The sequence below is a fragment of the Perognathus longimembris genome, chromosome 12 (genome assembly GCF_023159225.1).
Source record: "Perognathus longimembris pacificus isolate PPM17 chromosome 12, ASM2315922v1, whole genome shotgun sequence".
NCBI lineage: Eukaryota > Metazoa > Chordata > Mammalia > Rodentia > Heteromyidae > Perognathus > Perognathus longimembris.
Window position 1 is genome coordinate 40,731,777 of NC_063172.1, and position 20,607 is coordinate 40,752,383.

A 20,607-nucleotide genomic window follows, 5' to 3' on the forward strand; every position below is an offset into this window, starting at 1 on the left:
AATTAATGTGATTGTGATAAGTTATATGTGTAAGATATAATTAAAATAACACTCAAAGCCTTTTTTTCTTCTTCTTCTTCTTAAGAAATCTATTTTAATATCTTTTATTCAAAGCTCTCTAATCCTCTTTTTTGCTTGCTTTTCCCATGGTAAATAGTTTATTTACAGCACATGCTCTTCTAATTGTCTTGTATTCTTGTCGCTCAACATGGACTACATAAATCATCAAACACCAGAAGCAAACGAAAGGCAGATACTCAAGTTATTGATCAATACTTAAAAGTTCTCCCATTGATAAGTTTTTTTCCCTGCTATCATACTTCTGAAAAGTAGAATAGGGAACATAGCCTTTCGTTTTATTTTGTTTTTTGCTATGAAGGGCTAAGTAGATGTTCGTTGGGGGTTGTGGGCCATAACCATACTCTTTCTGTGACTACTTAACTCTACTATTGTTTTAGGCAAGTAGCTCTTGATATACAAGGTAAACAAACAGATTTGACTATATTTAAAAATATTTTGTCGATTAGGTAGAAAGTCAGATTTACTTCTTGAAATCTGTTTTGCAGAGCCCTTGTTTGTATGATGAAATTCACACATACTTGGCCTTTCATCAGGTTCTTCTCCTAAAACATTTCTTCCTAGAACTTGATAGATAACTACAGCATTAAACTTCTCTTGGCTGTGCCATATCATGAAATTGTTTATCTTTTTATTATCCATGAATACCTTAAATATTACCTGTTGTTCACCTGGAAAATTTAAAATCACTCTCAATATCTGATGTTCTCTGAAAGGTTTTCAATCACATTTAGTATGTCCTTTTGAGCTTTGAGTTTTTGTGTCCTAACACTCCCATATCATATTGAATTGCTTATAGTCTTCTAAGTGAAGATCACATTCTACTTATGTTTTTATCTTCTAGATCAATTGTACTGTAGCATGAAGACAAATTCTGAGCTATGCCTATAAAAGAACATGTTTTGAAAAAAATTATCTTCTTGTGATCCTCTGCTGTGACTTGCCTAAACCTGTGCTAATTATTCCCAATAAGGGAGACCATTATCTGAGTATATTGGAAACCGTCTATACTGGTATTAGAACTAGGAAATTGAAAGGGAATACCAATATCGAGAGACACAGGGTAAAAAAAGAGAAACAACTACAGAAGCAATACTTGCAAAACTATTTGGTGTAAGTGAACTGAACACCTCATGGGGGGAAAGGGAAAAGGGGAGGTGGGAGGGGTGAATGAGGGACGAGGTAACAAACAGTACAAGAAATGCATCCAATGCCTAACATATGAAACTGTAACCTCTCTGTACATCAGTTTGATAATAAAAATTTGAAAAAAAAAAGAAAATAAAATTTCAACTGCCTATCTCTTATAGACAACTTCAGTTAAGGGAATTTAAGCTATTAAAAATGGGAAGAGAAAAGCAAACAATTTATCTCCTAGAAAGGAATCCAAACAGGCCAGTAATAAGCTCCCAATTGGGAAGCAATCAAGAAAGGCTGTATTATTATAAGGCTTAAAATGGATCATAAAAGATGTACTATACCAAACCACACCCTAAGGACTAGAAGCTACATATCAGTTGAATTATTACTGGATTTTGGCATTTTAATTCAAACCTCATCATGATACTATAAAAAGTGAATAATATATGTATATTGTGTCATTATTGAATAAATGCAGCTATATGTAATTTCTTCGAATTTTTTAAAGTCTAAAAATGTGTGACTATTTTTTTCCACTGTCGATTTTTCTCCTAAAAGAAACACAGATAAAAAGTTTACTGGTACCAATATGGCAAAGTGAAACTCTTAAAAGCCAAGAGGCAGACCACCTTAAAAACTGTGCAACGTTGCAATAAATTATAAAACTGTAATTAGCACTAAGAATTAATAAATAAAGGAAAATGAACAAGAGGTCCAATTCAGGTTCATATTAGTCCCTGGGCATTTCAGTGCCTGTCTCTTGTCTAGAAGTTAGAGAGATAGTTCATATAATAATGGAGAACTTCTGAGTGATGACATGTGTTGAGACTAGAATTTCCACTGGGTGGCTGACATGAAGAAATGTGAAAAGCTAGAGGAGTTGATGATATTAGGGACTTCAGAATTTAGGACATTTCATCAGCTATAAGTAATGACTTTATAGTCATACAGGGGCTGTCAGGAAAGTGGTGTATTTACTAAATTTAGCGACAAAGTGAAAATCTAAGACTGTGAAGGATATTGACTATGACATTGAGCACACAGTATAGGGGAATGGTTTGGGTGGAAAGAAGACACATTTCTGATGACAATGAAATTTTGAATGAAATATCTGAGAACAAATTGTTGTTGCCATCTCCATACGATAGGTAATTCATGAGAATGGATTTGGTGACATTCATTAAAAAGTGCCACTGATGTGCAATGAAGAAATCTTAAAAGAAAGGCATTCCTTGCCTATCAGTACCCACAACGCTTATGCCATAATCACAAAAGTAACTTAACTATGGGGCATTGTTGGAGTACTTAGGAACACTGTGATCCCAGCTTTAGGCAGTTAAATTATCCCAAAGGATGTAACAATATGGAAGATACAGAGTGAAAAGATACTTTACGTAATACATTTCAGAATATTTCTGAATAAATCATACTATTACATGTTGTGCATGATGGGTGTATGAGTAACAGAGTTATGGCTTTAAGCATCAGCAAGGTAGGAGATATAGTTCTTGAAATCTGATTCCTTAAGCCAGATATACTGGAAAAAAATGTGTCTGCACTGATCTTTCAGAGTAGACAGGAAACCAGATCTACAGAATCACTGACTCCATGACAATGATATTAAATAATGTGAAAAACAAAGTATTGCCACAACAATCACAAATCACGGTCACTGAAAAATAAAATCTGAGAATATTTATAAAATGCAGAATTTCCTGGAAAAAAATAACAACTGTAAGCAGAGATGAAAGATCCCAAAAGAACTATTATCCTTCTGATGAAGCTCCAACTGAATTAGTTCTCAATATATTGAGACTTTTCATATCTCAGTAAGTCTCCAAAGGCACTTGATCAGGTTGGTTTTAAACAAGGACACAGAGGCACACATGTTTAAAAAGTAATTAGTAGATGGCTTCAAGCTCTACTACTGCTCACTCTTAATTTTGTTTTATGTATAAAACTGTCTATATGGTCATCCTCCATCATAAAATAGAAAGAAAAAAAGGAATGAGAACAGTATGGGGGAGGGAGGGAGAGAGACAGAGAGAGAGAGGAGAGGAGAGAGGAGAACCTGCTTTAATATGGCATTAAAACAATTATTTAATTCCATGGTAAGTTGAGTAACTAGAGTATATTTAATTAAATATCTCAGACCATTCATCCAAAAATCACAGTTAAATAAAGACATTTGAAACGTATTAGAGTACTTGTAAGTGTTTATGAACCACACAACCACACAGTATTACAGATCTACACACGTACATTAAAACTCATGGCAGCACATTTCTACTGTTTCACATATTCTGTTAACTATATTATGTAATTCAACTAAGATGTGAGACTTACAACAGGAAACATTTAAAAAGATGGTGATATAACCTCTGCAGAGACATCCCAGTATTTTAGAAAACTTTCTAGTACTGCAAAATCTGTGATTACCACATAATTGCTGCACTGAGTCATATTGTAGTACTCTCCATTGTAAGATGGCATGTTTAAAGTTTTAACTGACAAAACTTCTATTTGATGATGAATGAAGGAAATTATCATCTAATAATCACTTCCTTTCACCAGAAATTCCTGTAATTTAGTATGTATGGAGTCCAATGGGCAGCCACAATTTTCCTCATTTGCCTTATTTATTGGTATAAGGGTAATACGCATGGCATGCTCTTGGCCTGGTAATGTGCCTTTGTTTACAAATTTAACCCTGTGAAGTGAATTGCACAAAAGAAAATGGACTTTGTTTTAAATGATCTCATCTCAGAACTGAGACAAGAAATGGAACAACTTTTTGTTTGTTAGGAATACCAGTATCAGTGGAAAGTGTTATTATAAAATTATTAATGATTATTATTAAATTGTCTTGGTGCATTTAAGGCTTTGAAACAAAGACCTTTCACTTTCTTGAAAGGTACTCTGTCATTCTAGTTATACCCTCAGCCCCTTTATATTTTAATTATATTTTGGATTTACTCTCATATTTTTTTTTCTGCCTGGAGCTTGCCTAGAACATTTGTAGTCCTGACTTTCATGTCTAGTCAATGGAATTACAGACATGAACTATGGCTTTTAGGCACCCAGAGGTACATCACTCTACATTCTAAGAACATACATTTTCAGATGCTTAAATCATTTCAATCCTTTTAATAAACTTTAAATTCAAGTGAACAGGATTGAGAATTTTTCTCATAGTCAGCTCGTTAGATTCAAACCAACTTATGGTACATAAAAGTTATTCATTTGTTATAAGAAGAGTATACTACATTCTTGTCCATACAATATACTGAAATTTATCTCCAATATATTTAAAATGTATTCATGAAATTATCCAAAAATTTGAGGCATGATGTAATTATGTAAAATTTATATGGATGATTATAATTCATTTAATATTCACTAATAGAAATGTTTTATTTTCAAAACTCCAACTTGGAGGAGACCCAGATGATTAAATTATGGTATTTCGACTTAAGAAGCATGCCATGTACTATAACATATCTTTTCTTTGTGGAATATTATATAAAATTTAAGGGAAAAATAAACTTTGTAACTTAACCAGCTACTCCGTCATCTTGCTTTTACCCAACCCAGGTCCCATTCTCTGAGGATAATATATACTTGTGATTTCTATCTCCAGACAAACTAAGCCATCTTACTTTAAGTGGTGTGGAATGATGAAAGCAGTCTAGAAGCATTAACTTTATCTGCAGAGAAAAATCATGAATTTTAATAGAGAAGAAGCAGATGTGACAGCCATAGGTATTGGCTGCAGGGGGAAAAAAAAGCTGAGACCAATGAAACTGATCACTGTCTTACTCTAATTTAGATGGCTTAACCATCCAACTCCACCTTATTTCCACATTTAGAAAGTCTACAAAATCAAATCTTGGTTAAAATTGTCTAAAGAACTGCCTTAAATCAATTTCCTAATAGTGGAATGGCTCTAAAAGCCCAGACTGGAGTAAGATCTGTGAAGATTAAATGAGAGAATGCTTTAATGAGCATAGAACAGAATCCAGAATATATAACATAAATTTAATAAGATAAAATTATTTTTTCTCCTTCATTTATCTTTCTTCTTCTCTTTACTTGCCTAAAACTTTGTTCCAGGCATAGTTGTATCTAGATAAACCCCTTTCTTTTTCCTATTCTTCTCTTTGATCATGTTACTTCTGGGTGCAGAATATTAATGCATCCTGAAAAATGCTTTGTGTAAATTTGAGAATATGTCTTCTGCAATGGCCTTATAGGGCATTCTGCAAAAAAGTTATCAAATTGATCGATATCTCTATTCAAATCAAGTATATTTTAATAATTTTGTGTTTGATGTAACATCCATGAATAGCTATATGCTAGGCACTATATATAAGACTTAATTTGCTTATGTGAACTTTTGTCTCTATCAGGTTTGTGTCACATATTCTGAAACTTTGCTTTTCATGTCATGTGTTTAAGATTGCTTTGTCTTCTTGGAGAATTGATCGTTTCATCAGTAAGCCACATTTCTCTCTAATTTTTCTTGTTCTTATTTCTAGTTTGTCTGAAATTATAATACAGTATTTCAGGTTTCATTTTAGCACAGGGGTATTTTTATCTATTCTTTAATCTAGTCTTCAATTTCAAGTCCATCTTGAGGCTATTTTAGTATAATCTACTGTTATTTTTGAGAGGCCTGCTAATGCAGTGTTTATTAATGTGGAGTGAGGAAGACTTATAATACTTTGTGATTAAATCTTCATTTTGTATTTTTGACAATACTCTGCTTTGAACTCACAGCCTCATGATTAGAGGTGGATGCTCTACAATTTAAGGTACCACCTCCTCCCTCTTATATATTTGCATTTTTTTTAAAGATAAGGTCTCAATCACTTTTTTTCCCTGCTGTGATCTCCCACTTTGATCCTCCTACCTACACTTCCTACATAGTTGGGATTACAGGCTTGCACTACCGCACTCAGATGTATTTTCACCTTCTCCTGGGCTTCTTCCTTGCATTTCTTGGCTTTCCTACTCCCCTACCATACCCACATGGGAAAGTATGCTAGATGGAATAAAATGAAAGAGAATATAGGACAAATAAGTCTTTAATAGCTCTATAGTTATGCCTATATGAATACATAAAATAATGCTAAGTGAAATGATCTCCATCTTATGGAAATAAGTGGCATATCGTTGTTGTAATTAATCTCAACATGCCAAGTGAAACCATACCTTTTCCCTCCCCTTGCATTCCCTTCCTATCCTTTTACTCCCACTCTTACTGTAACTGATCTCAGTACCCCAGATACTGTATATATGTGTGTTGGATCTAGGGAAGGGAAAAGGAATACCAGAAGCGAGAGACAAAGAATCAAAAGACAAATGATTCCAAAAGCAATACTTACAAAACCATTTGGTGTAAACCAACTGTACAATTCATGGGGGCGAGAGCGAGGGGGGAGGAGGGAGGAAGAGGGAAAATGAGGAGGTAACAAGTTGGATAAGAAATGTACTCACTGCCTTACATATGAAACTGTAACCCCTCTGTACTTCACTTTGACAATAAAGAAAAAAATCTCTTTAGTAGATTCTTCATTCATGAACCTCTCAAGATGATTATGAAGAGTGCTTTGAATATATTTCAGTGTTTAGTCATTTCTTCATCCTTCCATGACTATGATAGACTTTTTTGTTGTTGTTCAGAAGCTAAAACACATGAAAACATGATGGCTATCCCACAAAAAATTTGTTTTAATAAGAAGTTTCCTCAATCTCATGCCCTTCCACAGAGCATGTCAACCTTTCAAAGTTATGTTTTAAGTGTTTGTACCAATTCGTGACTCTAATGAATTTCAGCATAAAAATGATGTCACAAAGTCATGAATCTTTAGTTTCTTACTTTTTTGTTTGTATGCCCAGGAATATGGCTTTGGAGCTCTTGACATGTTGTAACTTACATCACAAGTTCTGTTTTTCTCTTTCCTCTCTTCTTTTTATTACTATAACAAGAAAAGGCATTTACCTACTAAACAATTACAGTGTTCTTGGGCTGGGGGTATGGCCTAATGGCAAGAGTGCTTGTCTCATATACATGAGGCCCTGGGTTCAATTCCCCAGCACCACATATACAGAAAACAGCCAGAAGTGGCGCTGTGGCTCAAGTGGCAGAGTGCTAGCCTTGAGCAAAAAGAAGCCAGGGACAGTGCTCAGGCCCTGAGTCCAAGCCCCAGGACTGGCAAAAAATAAAAAATAAAAAATAAAAAAAAACAGTGTTCTTTAACCAATGACTTCTACTGAGAAAATTTAGATATTTTGAGACATGCCAAAATAAAGACAAAGAAGTTTAAATATGAGAATATGGTGGATTTGGGGAAGTCTAAATAAGAATTACTTTTGTGAAGGCATTGGTTTTCCTTTTATTTTTAAAAGTATCTGAAGTAGCTAAAAATCAGAATCATTGTAGAAAGAATTTCCTAATAATCATAGCTGGCACATGAAGAATCTAAAATTATGTTTCAATTTTTTCAATTCTAGTTTATCTACCTAAGGTGAACGGGAAATCCAGAAAGACAATGACAGAAAAACCTTTACATTTTTTCCTAGGATCAGGACTATGGTGTTCTCAAATATAGTAGATATTATATAACTATTTATTGAGTTAAATAAAAAGAATCAATTTTATTTAAACTTTAATGGTGATTACAGACACCAATTAGGTTCTACATGTTTGGTTTTTCCATTTAAATGTATGGTATAGCCAGTAGCCAACACACACACACACACACACACACACACACACACAGACACACACACACACACACACGCTCAATAATCATATTTGGAATTTAACTTGATTGAATTGAGTGAAATAATTGGTGAATAAGATAGATTTTTCATGTGAGTATATGTGTTCACCTATATTTGTGGATATATATATATACACATACATATAAATACATGTATGCCATGCATACATGCACATAATAGGAATATACGTATATACACATGATTATGCATATACACATAAAGAGAGGAAGGGTAGAAGAGGAGAAGATGAGTGTACAAGATAAATATGAAGCTTGGAACTCCCATTGTGACCCTCTTCATATTTCATATAACTCTAGATATGCTAAGAAGTGCTCTCAGTTATGTTCTACACAAAAACCTTAAGCAAAATACAGGAAATCTGAGTCTATCAGGAACAGATTTTAACAGATGTGGGAGCTTCACCGTTGATACTACTACAGAATTACAAATTACACCCTGGAGATCAAAACTACAGAAAACATTCACCTAGCTTTGTTTTAAAATGATGAAAATTTTACTTAAGGATTCATGTGTACTGACAAAAAGTTACATGTCCTAAGTGAAATTCAAGATTTTTATATCTTCATCAATGCAAAAAATAAATTGTAGGAAAGGAAGAGGACAGAACTAGTTGCATATTTGAATTCCATTTTCACAAATGACCTTAGAGAATGTACATCTTTTGAAAAATAATTACTTTATGAGTCACACTGTTCAAAAGATACATTTTCCTCAGAAGCTGAACTTCAGTACATTCTAATATATTTAAATGATAAAATGGTGATGAAATGTGCTTCCTCACCTTAAATTACTTCATGGATTTCCTAGACTCCTTCTATGCATCAGTGGATCAAAACCTGTTAATAAAGGCTATGCTCACAATTATCCAATATTGGAATTTTCTAAAAGACTTGTCTCCCAGCTCTGATTACAGAAGTGGGCAATGAGAAAAATGACCCAATCAGTAAAGCATTCCTATGCATGTCAGTTCATGCCTGCAATAACCTTAATGAGAAATTAAGGAATATTTTTTCTGCCTTGCTATCACAACAATGGAAAATCAACAACCACCATTATGTCTCCTCACAAGAATGTTATATAACTGCTCACTTATGACAGTATAAATGCAGTTTAGATTTTTTTCAGTTGATGCACTAAAACTACCTTCAAATCAAAGATGAATCTAAAGTCAAACATTTTTCTTAGCTAAAATTTGCCACACGTGTTCACCACTCAGGAACAGTAGCACCATAAAATGCGAAGAAATGCTTTCAAGCTGACTTTACACAGCTTTAGCATTATGAATAAATCTAAGTCTTCCATTTTAAATACACATAGACTAAGTCATTTATTCTATAAATGTAGAAAGGAGATGAAACTTCCTTAAGTTACCGCCTTCTGTTCTAACGCCTGTTGTCACAGTGCAGTTGGCTGGGACTCAGCATTTGGGAAAGCCATATGTGTATTTCAGATTTATCTGAGGATTGCTCGCGATGGAATATCAATGAACAAAAGGATGTTAAACATTTCAATTTCCCTAATGATGTTAATGATCATGCTTGAATGAAGAATATTTGTCCCTACTAAAACCAACACATGTTGGCAGGGTATTCTATCCCTCAAGAGTAAAGACTATAACTATATAAGGAAGAAAGTATCAACAAATCATCTGTCATTGATCTAAAACAAAGTGTTTTGTAGATCACAGGACTGATATGGTAGCATCATAGATTTTCCTATTAGTTTAAATATATTGCAAATATTATGACAAAAATTGTATTTATCTTATTCTTGATGTGTTTTCATCACTTTAATCCCGTTATTCAATACTATCATCATTCAATGTTGTCATTCATCACCTCAATACTGTTGAGTAAATTTGAGAATCTTTTACATGCTTAGATCTGTGACTATATGCCTGCCTAAATAATTCACAGCAGTTTCAATAATCAAATAAGTATATTTGATCTTCCCAACAAAATGGCCAGTAAGAGAAGAGAAAATAAAATTGAAATATACACAAACATTATTATTATCCATGATCACTACACTTGCTTCCCTGAAACTACCAAGCTCATTTTTTACATTTAAGAAGTCAGTGAAGGAGCAAGGCATGTGGCTTAGTAGTACAGTGCTTGCCTAGCATGCATGAGGCCTTGGGATTGATTCCTTGTTACCATATAAATAGAAAAGAACAAATAAAATTATTTTAAAAATAAGTGAAGATTTTAATGGAATGTGGTAAATTTTATGAGAACAAAGAAACAAGGAAGGAGGGAAGAAGCCAAAACCACAGAAGATACAAATGTCCAATGGCATTGTGATAAGAGTCTTGAAGAATAAAAGCATTGTGAATACAATTCGGAGAGCTGAAAGGACTAATGTAGTGTAGATGTAGATGGAAAACAGAGTTGTACTGTTCTTGTGTTAAGAGTCAGTCGTCTTCTTAAATGTGATACGTGTCAGTGCTTACATGCAATGGATCGTGAACAAATGGCAAAGTAGGGCCTAGTTTCATGGACATACGACCATGAAGTTCCATGGGGCCTGGTTATTTTTTGTTTTAATGCCATCTGCTATTTTCTTAGTGTTTAATTTCGACAGTACTGGGGATTTAAGTAAGAAACTCATGTTTTCTTGGTAGGTACTTTACTGCTCGAGTCATGCTCCAGTCTTTTTTCTAGTACTTTGTTTCATACAGAGACTCTTTTGCCCAGGCTGAGTTTGAAATGCAACCCTCCTACTTGTGCATTTTAAGTAGCTGGGATTGGAGGCATGAATCACTATGCATGGCCCTACTGAAGTTCTGGGTCATTTTTTAAACAAATTATCAGAATTTGAATTTTATATTAAACCACAGAAATAATATAGCCTATCATATGATAAGATGGAAAGTAATAGACTAAGATATGCATATGTAGTTTAGTTCTACAAAAAAAGATTATAAGCTAAGGTGACAGTAGAGGGGCATGATATGAAAAATACCACAATAACTGATAAACAAGGAAGAAAATAATCAGATGTGATATCCAGTTTACACAAAAACCTAATACTCTTTATCAAGCATGCAACTTCTTCATTTTCCTAGACACAAAAGTGCAGCTTATTCATCATGGCACTTTCATCTTCAGAAATGATCAATGATACAACAGATAGGGATGTCCTCTCCTTCTTCCCTCCTTATTATCCAGCCCTTTAGTCATGAAAAGCTTCTCCTTATAGGACCAAATGTTACATTAGGCCAAACAGGGCAAATCTAAACTTTTGTTGAGTATTATAAGTCAAAAAATAATAGTTGTCGACTAATTGTGACAGGCATGATTGTATGAAGAAATTTTACTTCTATTGAAAGTTCTATGATGGCTAAAGAGACACATCTAACCTCTCTTTTTTAACATCAGACCTTACCATAGAACTGTGGTGTGACTGACATGCTGACATTGTGAGCAAAGGAAAAGCAAGGTCAGGGTAAAAGGGCAGCGAAATGGCGAAATCCTACCTTCAGTGACCAGAGCGCCTAACTACAACCGCAAATCATCTACCTCAGAAATTTTAATGTGCGATCAGAAAACCCCTTTTGTTTAATCCTTCGAGATTTAATATCCCTGAGGTCAGAGGCTGTTTTATTCATCTTTGTTTTGCCCGTAGGATAGAACATTATTTTCAATCTCTTAGCTGTCTCCTATGTTATGAAAGATGAGATAATTTAAAAGCTCAGAACTATGTGCAGCTTGAATGTCACACAATAGTATTTGGTACAGATTTACATATGCTTTATCCCTGCAGTTCTCACTAAATTCCTTTCAACATGAGATCATTATGTTGAGAAAGAAGTGAGTATTTGCTTCTCTGAATAATAAAAATCTAGCTTTAGAGTGCTTTGGAGAATACCTAACCTAATTAAATGAAGTGTTATTAAATTTTAATTAATGTATGCTGTTCAAAATTAATCAGATCCATAACTAGAATCATGCTTCACAAATGATCACAAAATAGCAGCAGCTCTATACTGAGTTTTATTTTTAAAAGGTTCAGTATATTATTTTTCTATTAAAATAGGCACACACACACACCACCAACCTTACATCTATTCTTTTCTTAGCCAGAATAGTAAATATACAAAGGCTTTTGATGTTAAGAAATTAGCCTTCAAATTTTCAGTTTTGAGAGCTACTGAGGATAAACAGTTCAATTTGCAGAAGCAAAAAAAAAGACACACTAGGAAAACATTATTTTAACAGATTAACAGGTTAATCTGCTAAATAGAAGATATATAAATAGAAGAAAATAGTAAGATTTAGTCATACCTACTAAATGCACATGGAAAAGGAAAATACCTTTTTAAATTTTTGTCTACATTTTATGTCAATTAATAAAACTCTTTAAGAAATATGGCAGTGTAACAACCCATCTTTCTTATCTTCAATTTATATAAATAGTTTTGAATGAAATCTAATAAGTGATTTTAAGTGCATTAAATATTATTAGAGAAATGAATACCAGGAATACTTACCCAGGATTTGTGGAAATGGATAAAGTTGCATAAAAGCCAACTAAGTTAGACTTTAGGCAGAGATGCTAAAGAGTAAAAGTACTAGCACAAGAATTTAGAGATGTTATTTTTGGTAAGTCAGAGTAGGTTTGTTTCTGTTAATTCCTAGTAGAATCATGAGCAGTAAGAGCATCTCAGATAATCCTAGATTATCTCTAAACTGTCAAGAAAGTGAAGGCTCAGTTTTTGTTCAAATCAGTAATAACACACGTGTAGATTCCCAAAGCAAAAATAATAATTTTGCAAAATATTCGATTTCTTATATTTCAGTCAAGTAATTTGAATAAATAGCATCCCTTCTGTTTAAATTTTAATAGGACTTTTTATTAACCACTATTATCAAAGAATCTTATAGGGACTAGGAATATGGCCTAGTGGCAAGAGTGCTTGCCTCCTATATATGAAGTCCTGGGTTTGATACCTCAGCACCATATATATACAAAATGGCCAGAAGTGGTGCTGTCGCTCAAGTGGCAGAATGCTATGCCAGCCTTGAGCAAAAACAAGCCAGGGACAAGCCCTGGCTTAAACTCAGGCTCTGAGTTTAAGGCCCAGGACTGGCCAATAAATAAATAAATAAATAAATAAAATAAAAAAGAATCTTATAACTGAAATTAAATGTAAATTACAAGATGATATTTAATACAATTTTAATACTTCTTTTCTTGATTGAAGATTCTTTTCAAAAAAATAGTAGAAATGACTAGGTTAAAGATTTGGATTAAATCACTTAGATAAAAGATTCAGAACTGACCATAAATGGAAGATTTCCCTCTGATTTTTAAGTGTGTTTCTATATAAAGCTAAGTCACCTTCCACATATGGCTATATTTAGCCTTATGTAGAAATTGTGTTTTATGCCCACTGTATTTTAAAAAACAGCAACTTTATAAAGACTCAAATTCTTTTTTATTTTTAAAAGTTCAGTACAATAGTATGCTGAATCTTTTAAAAATAAAATATAATTCTTAGAGATGTTTTACTTGTTTGAATTTAATAAGAATTTCAGCAGCTTTTCTAATTTTGATCATTGGGTACATTCTTCTGGAATTGAATATTTTCACAAGTTGAAAATTCAAAATGTACCAAAAATATTCCTTGAAGCCTCTGTTGACTTATTTTCCTTTGTAAATTTTAAAATTATTTTTAAGTAGATGTACAAAGGGTTTTAAATTCAACATATCAGAATGAGTATCCTTTCCCCACCTCTCCCAAACCTACCCATCATTGAACACATCCCTGAAAACATGTTCTAGCTTTCTGGTATTCATTTAGTGAAGCTGTAAATTGTTTGTTCGAAGGAATACACATAAACTGACATATTGAATTGAGATCCCTTTACATACTACTGAAAGATAATAATAATAAAAACAACCAAATTATAAGCATATATGAAAACCTATACAGGTTTATATGCCTGTACCTATATATACAAAGAGGAATCCAATGAAAATTCTCTTAACATGCAATTTCCCAGACCTAGAATTGTCCTCAATGCTGCATATTCCATAGGTTTTTTATGTGGATCAAGGTACATATTTTCTCATATCCATCAAGCATGTAATGCTTTTTTTGTATGACTTTCATACAAATAGTTTCTGCACATAGTATAAAATTAAAATAAATAGGTTGTTGGCATTTCAGTTAATGTACAAGGAGGTTATTGTCCATCAGTATCTAGACTTGTCAGTTCTTTGAGAGTTGCTAATTAGTCCATAATACTGAGAAACATATTTAATTCCTGTTCTTCCACATATGCAAAAATGTATCAAGATTCATTGAAATATTTGTAGATGTATTGTTTGTATGAACATAACTTATGTAACTCTTGACTTATTGAAGAACATAATTTTTCCCCAGTGTTCCTCTATTATAACTTATAGAAAATAAACATCATCAATATTCTTACTCATTTAGGAATCTACTTGTAAGTATTCCTTTGATATATAGCTAAAATAATTGTTGTGAACTTGCTTTCCAGGTACTCAAATAATACTTATCTGTGCAAAACAACACAGTAGACAGTAACTTTTAAACTACTTTATAAGATAAAGAGCAGTTTATTTGCTGTGTACGGTTAGCCAGCAGTTTTCATCATTTTCTTTCCAATTTATGTATAGAGGAGCTATTTATTTAGATAAGAAAAATACATAATATATATTGCATTTAATATGGCATATATTAAAATATATTGCAATCTTATTTTGTTCTATATTGCTTGGGGGTAATTTTGTGTTCTGTTTTCTTCTCCCAACTGCCTACAGAATGCTTTCTTTAATTTCACATTACTATTTCACATTAACTTCAGTGTCATAATCCAAATCACCCCATGGTGAAGAAAACAATTTAATCTCTGAATAATTTATATCCAGAGTACTGAATTACCAGCCAGCGTTGTATCTTTTCGTCATTGATGCTATACAAAGCATGTGTCCAGAAGAAGAAATATACATTTTAAAATAAATATAAGAGAGATGATATACTCTTAGCTGAATTATATCCTATATTATCTATAAATAAACAATGTATACAATTCAAGAAAGTTGAGAGGTGCTTGTGTTTTTTGTTTTTCACTTTCTTATTTTATTTGCAATTTTAATTCCTTTCCTTCATACTTCACATCATAAGATCCATAAAATATTTTCTCTAAGAACACTTTTAAATATTCTTTTCATTAAAGTTCAGCTTTTTCATATTTCTAAAGTACTGTTTTTATCTCCTCCAATTCCTGAACATATTGTTTCTTATTTTATGCAAATGAGCATCTGTTGCTGAATAAATATCAGCTAAATGACTGGAAGAATGATTAAAGGAAAGAATCAGTGAGAGTGAGAGGTATATGTGAGTGGTTTTTTTTTTTTTTTGGGCCAGTCCTGGGCCTTGGACTCAGGGCCTGAGCACTTTCCCTGGCTTCTTTTTGCTCAAGGCTAGCACTCTGCCCCTTGAGCCACAGCGCCACTTCTGGCCATTTTCTGTATATGTGGTGCTGGGGAATCGAACCCAGGGCCTCATGTATACGAGGCAAGCTCTCTCGCCACTAGGCCATATCCCCAGCCCCTATGTGAGTCTTTTATTATTCTATTTTAAGAATTTTTAAATGAAAAAAAATTTGTCCTGAAACAAAAAGCTCTCTGATTCAATTTTCACATGAGAAAATACTATATGCTTAATAAATATTGGTCATATGCTTTGCTGAAAGGATGAATAAATGAATAGATGGGACTCTTTTTCACTCAATAGTTTATGTATCTCCTAGGTTTTAAGCCCCAAACAAAAAAAAATAATGCTGTCTTCTAGATTTTTCATCTCAATTTCCCACTCCATTAGATGTATTTTTGACACAGGAGCTCTGAAATTTTGTTTCCTGAAAGGGTATGAAAAATATCTTTTAATAAAAAGAATGCAACTTTATAATAAAATCTTTTCTTGCCAGTAAATAAAAATTCCAAGATCAGAAACTTTTAGTGAGTTTACTATAAGTCAAGTGCAGTAAATAGAGTTTTTGAGATTTAGGATTTTTAACTCCATGAACTTAGATCATCTCAGTTTCCCCATATTAACGTTCGACTTTTATTAGTGCATACTCATATAATTTTAATTTAGTGTGAACAAATTTAGTATTAGAAATACATGACTATAAGTCATCAGGTATATCTATGTAAGAGCAAAATTCCTGTGTCTTTTCCTTTAAAAATATATGTGATTCTGTGTTTTCCCTCATTGGTAATAATTAGTATATGCCTAGGATAGTCCTACCAGAGGATTACAATAGCACAATGACTATGCACGTATGATCATATAAGATGATGCTAAGAGAAATGAACTTCAATATATGGAAACAAGTAGTTTTTCATTGTTACTATTATTTTAATGTACTATGTGAAATTATTTCTTTTTTCTTGCATTTTTCTTACCTATGGTTTGGCCCCTGTTGTTACTGTATTTGATTTTAGTACCCTGGGTATTGTATATACATTTCTCTGAATTAGGGAAGGGAAGGGGAACATGAAAATGGTGAGAGAAAGGATGAAAAGAAAACCGCAATAGCAATACTTACAAGACAGTATATTGTAAACTATCTGTACAACTGGAGGGGAGGGGAGTTGGAGAGGTGGGAAAGTGGGAAAAAATGAGGGAGGAGGTAACAAGTTGGACAAGAAATGTACTCAATACCTTATGTATGTAACTGGAACACCTCTGTATGTCAGCTTGACAATAAAAATAAACTAAAAACAAGAAGTTAATCCTCTAATAAAAAAGGGCAGAATCTAAAAGAATATGTGAATGTAGTTATCCTTGAAAAGAGGGTATGGTGACAGTAAGTTGAACTCAGTGGTACAGTATGCGTTCAGTAATCATGAAGTCCTGGGTTCAATTTCCAGGCTTTAAGCAGTTTCACATTACAAAGAAAAAGGTAGATAATGTTTAATAGCATCTTTAATAGCATTTTTAATCCAGCACAGAATAAGGTCTGTAAAAATACTACTGGTTTCAAATTAGTTTTTAAAAGGCAAGAAAAATGTGTTTTTAAAGATGATTGAAGATTCAGGACCATGTCATCTACAAAGAGTGAGTTTAACTTCATCTTTTCCTATTTCGATCCCCTTTATATCTACCTCTTGCCTTGCTGCTCTGACTAAGAATTCTAGTACTATATTGAAGAGGATTGACTGGAGAGAGAAGACATCTTTGTCTTGTTCCTGATTTTAAAGGAAATGACTTTAACTTTTGCCATTAAGTATAGTGATTGCTGTGGGTTTGTCATAGACAGCCTTTATTATATTCAGGAATGTTCCCTGGAATCCTCGTTTCTTCAAAGCTTTTATCATAAATGGGTGCTGGACTTTATCAAATGCTTTTTCCACCTCTAAGGAAATAATCATGTGCTTCTTGACTTTGTTCCTATTGCTATGGTGAATTACGCTAATCGACGGGAGTATATTGACCTAGCTTTGCATCCCTGGAATGAATCCAGTTTGATCATAGTGAACGATTTTTTTTTTGATGACTTGCTGAATTCGATTGGCCAGAATTTTGTTGAGAAGCTTTGCATCGATGTACATCAAGGAAATGGGTCCAAAGTTCTCTTTCTTTGATGAGTCCCTATCTGGTTTTCGGATAAGGGTTATACTGGCATCCTAGAATGTGTTTGGTAGCAAACTTTCACTTTCAATTTTGTTGAAGAATTTCAGGAATATTGGTGTGAGTTCTGTTTTGAAGGCCTTACAGAATTCCACTGTAATCCATTCATAAGTAAACGGAAGAACTTGGAAAAGATCATACTAAGTGAAGTGAGCCAGAACCAAAGAAACATGGACTCTATCTTTTCCCTCTTAGGGAATAATTAGTACAAGTCTAGCATAGTTCTAGCGGAGAATGAAAGGGGAGGAGAAGTGGGGGAAAATGAAGGAGGAGGTAACAAGTTATATAAGAACAAGGTAACAAGTTATATAAGAAATGTACTCCCTCCCTCCCCCCCCCCCCACCCACAGGTTTTCATTTTATTGTAGTGGCGCCGCTTAGGCCTTGACGGCGTACTTGCGCAGAGGGTACAGCTGTTCCTTCCGCTGCTGCTTCTTCCTCTTCAGCTTTTCCTCATGCTTGGTGAGCCGCTGGCGCAGTGCTCGAGTCTTCTTAGGCCGCAGGTCCAGCTTCTTAGGCCGCAGGTCCAGGGGCTTTGTACTTCTTGCCCTTGTAGAATTTCCTTAGGTTTTCTTTCTGAGTCTGGTTAATGACTGTGAAACACGGGCGATGGATTTACGGACAACTCGGATTTTGGAGAGTTTAGACGCCGCGCCACCAGTCACTTTGGCAACGCGCAGCTGGGACAGCCCCACCTTCAGGTCTTCCAGCTGTTTCAGCAGCTGCTCCTTCTTCTTGCCGCGAAGATCCCGTATCTTACCCATAACTGCAAATTGCTACCGCGGAGGCCACCTCCCTCCCTTTCTTATAAAACTGTAACCCCTCTGTACTTCACTTTGACAATAAAAGAAAAGATGACTGAAGCTAAAGAAATGGCAAAGGATTTCACTAATAATGGACACTAGTACATATCCGCATAGAAATGAAAAATTTGCTCTTAAACATGGAGAAGTGTGATGGATTTTATATTTTATCAGCAGATTCCTAATGAAACAGAATGGATCAGAACTCAAATGTATTTAATGTAGAGAGATTATAAAATGCGAATTTATTTGTGTAAAGATGAAAATGGAAATTCCCATGTATGTATTGCTGTTGGCATAAGTGTATCATTATATAGACAATGGATCAATAATAGAATATTGTTATTATGGAAAATAAAATGGAATATAATTAAACATCCACTATTTCATCTCCAAGGGCTTTGCCTATCCTCCAGCTTTACTTTCAGGTCACACATTTTTGTTTTAAATTTCTTTGCATGGCTTAATGAAAGACTTCTAAATACCTACATCTCTCTTTGATTAGCTATCTTAGAGAACTAATTAAGTAATCAATAAACAGAACCAGTATAAGTCAATAGTACCTCTGATAAGTATGTGTGATCCCAAATGTACAAGCACACAGTTGTCAGCAATTACATTGGATGCTATACTTTAAAGTTCATTAAAGACATGCTTGTAAAGCTATTAAATGTTATCTGGAAATGTTTTTGTACTATTTATAATGTGGTTCTTTATTTCTAATGTTTAACCCACAGTGAGGACACTGAATTAATCCAACCAATTTGAATACATGATATAAATAACAACATTATTTTATTATTTAGTATTTATTAACATATTTATCTCAGCTGTAAAATGTTACAGATGATGAGCTATATATGAATACGTACACGTAGTGTTTTAGACCCTCAGCCTCTAGTCAGAACATAGTATAGTGAAATAGCCACATACACAGAAAAATTAATTTATGACAAGTGACAGTTTTCCTTGCTCTGATCTCATGTTGGTAAAAATGAAATTAGTATTAATAGTAAAACTCTCTTGCTTGATGAATCCCATACTTATAAATTTAGGACTTAGCATCTCTTTTTTTGAAGATTATTCTGAGGTCTAATGAAAGCTCCTGCCCATCCATGTCATATTTTTCTACTCCAGTTCTTTATATATGCCCACTGGCACAAAGATATCTAAAGACTTTCAAATTTAGTTCATAAACCCTTTCAAATTCCTAGTGTCACTTCCAACCCCAACTTTTATTCTACAATCTTGAACAATCGTCTTCACTAAAGCACAAATCTACTTAACAAGAATTTGTTTTTCTTTTTTATTGTGAAAGTGAAGTACAGAGGAGTTACAGTTTCATATGTAAGGCAAGTACTTTCCTTACCCAACTTGTTACCAACTCCCTCATATTTCCCCTTCCCCAATTTCCTCCCCCCCCCCATGAGTTGTACAGTTGGTTTATACCAAATGCTTTTGTAAGTTTTTTTTTTTTTTTTGGCCAGTCCTGGGCCTTGGACTCAGGGCCTGAGCACTGTCCCTGGCTTCTTTTTGCTCAAGGCTAGCACTCTGCCACTTGAGCCACAGTGCCACTTCTGGCCATTTTCGGTATATGTGGTGCTGGGGAATCGAACCCAGGGCCTCATGTATATGAGGCAGCCACTCTTGCCACTAGGCCATATCCCCAGCCCTTGTAAGTATTTTTGATTATATAGAAACCTCAAATAACTTTCCATTGACCAAGGATGAAGTCAATATTCCATATTCCAAAATTTTCCTTGCTAAACAGCACAAAAGCAATCAAGATGATCAAAACATTAATAAACTCTCCTCTGGTAGATAGTATAAAGAATGAAACTAAGAACCCAGTGAAGTTTTCAGAAATCTGAAGAGGTCATATTAAAACAAACAAACAAACAAAAAAAAAAACTAAGCAAGAGAGTTCTCTAACATAAACTGTCCTATTCAGCAAGATGCTCAGTACTTATTATCTGGAAGAAAGAGCAAAGATCCAAGAGTGAAATTATCAGTGATTGGCTCAAGAAAAGGACGAACTTTTCAATAATCACTACATCAGATACAATATGAAGCTCTCTCTAAAATAAAATATGCAAATATTCC

The 20,607-nt window shown here is 33.8% G+C and overlaps 1 protein-coding gene and 1 pseudogene across 1 annotated transcript in view; both read right to left on the bottom strand.

The window, feature by feature from the left end:
- Ralyl (RALY RNA binding protein like) overlaps positions 1-20,607 on the bottom strand; it is a 641,793-nt gene that overhangs the window by 498,560 nt on the left and 122,626 nt on the right. The gene's annotated exons all lie outside the window — the stretch shown is intronic.
- On the bottom strand, positions 18,078-18,479 carry LOC125360836 (annotated as a pseudogene).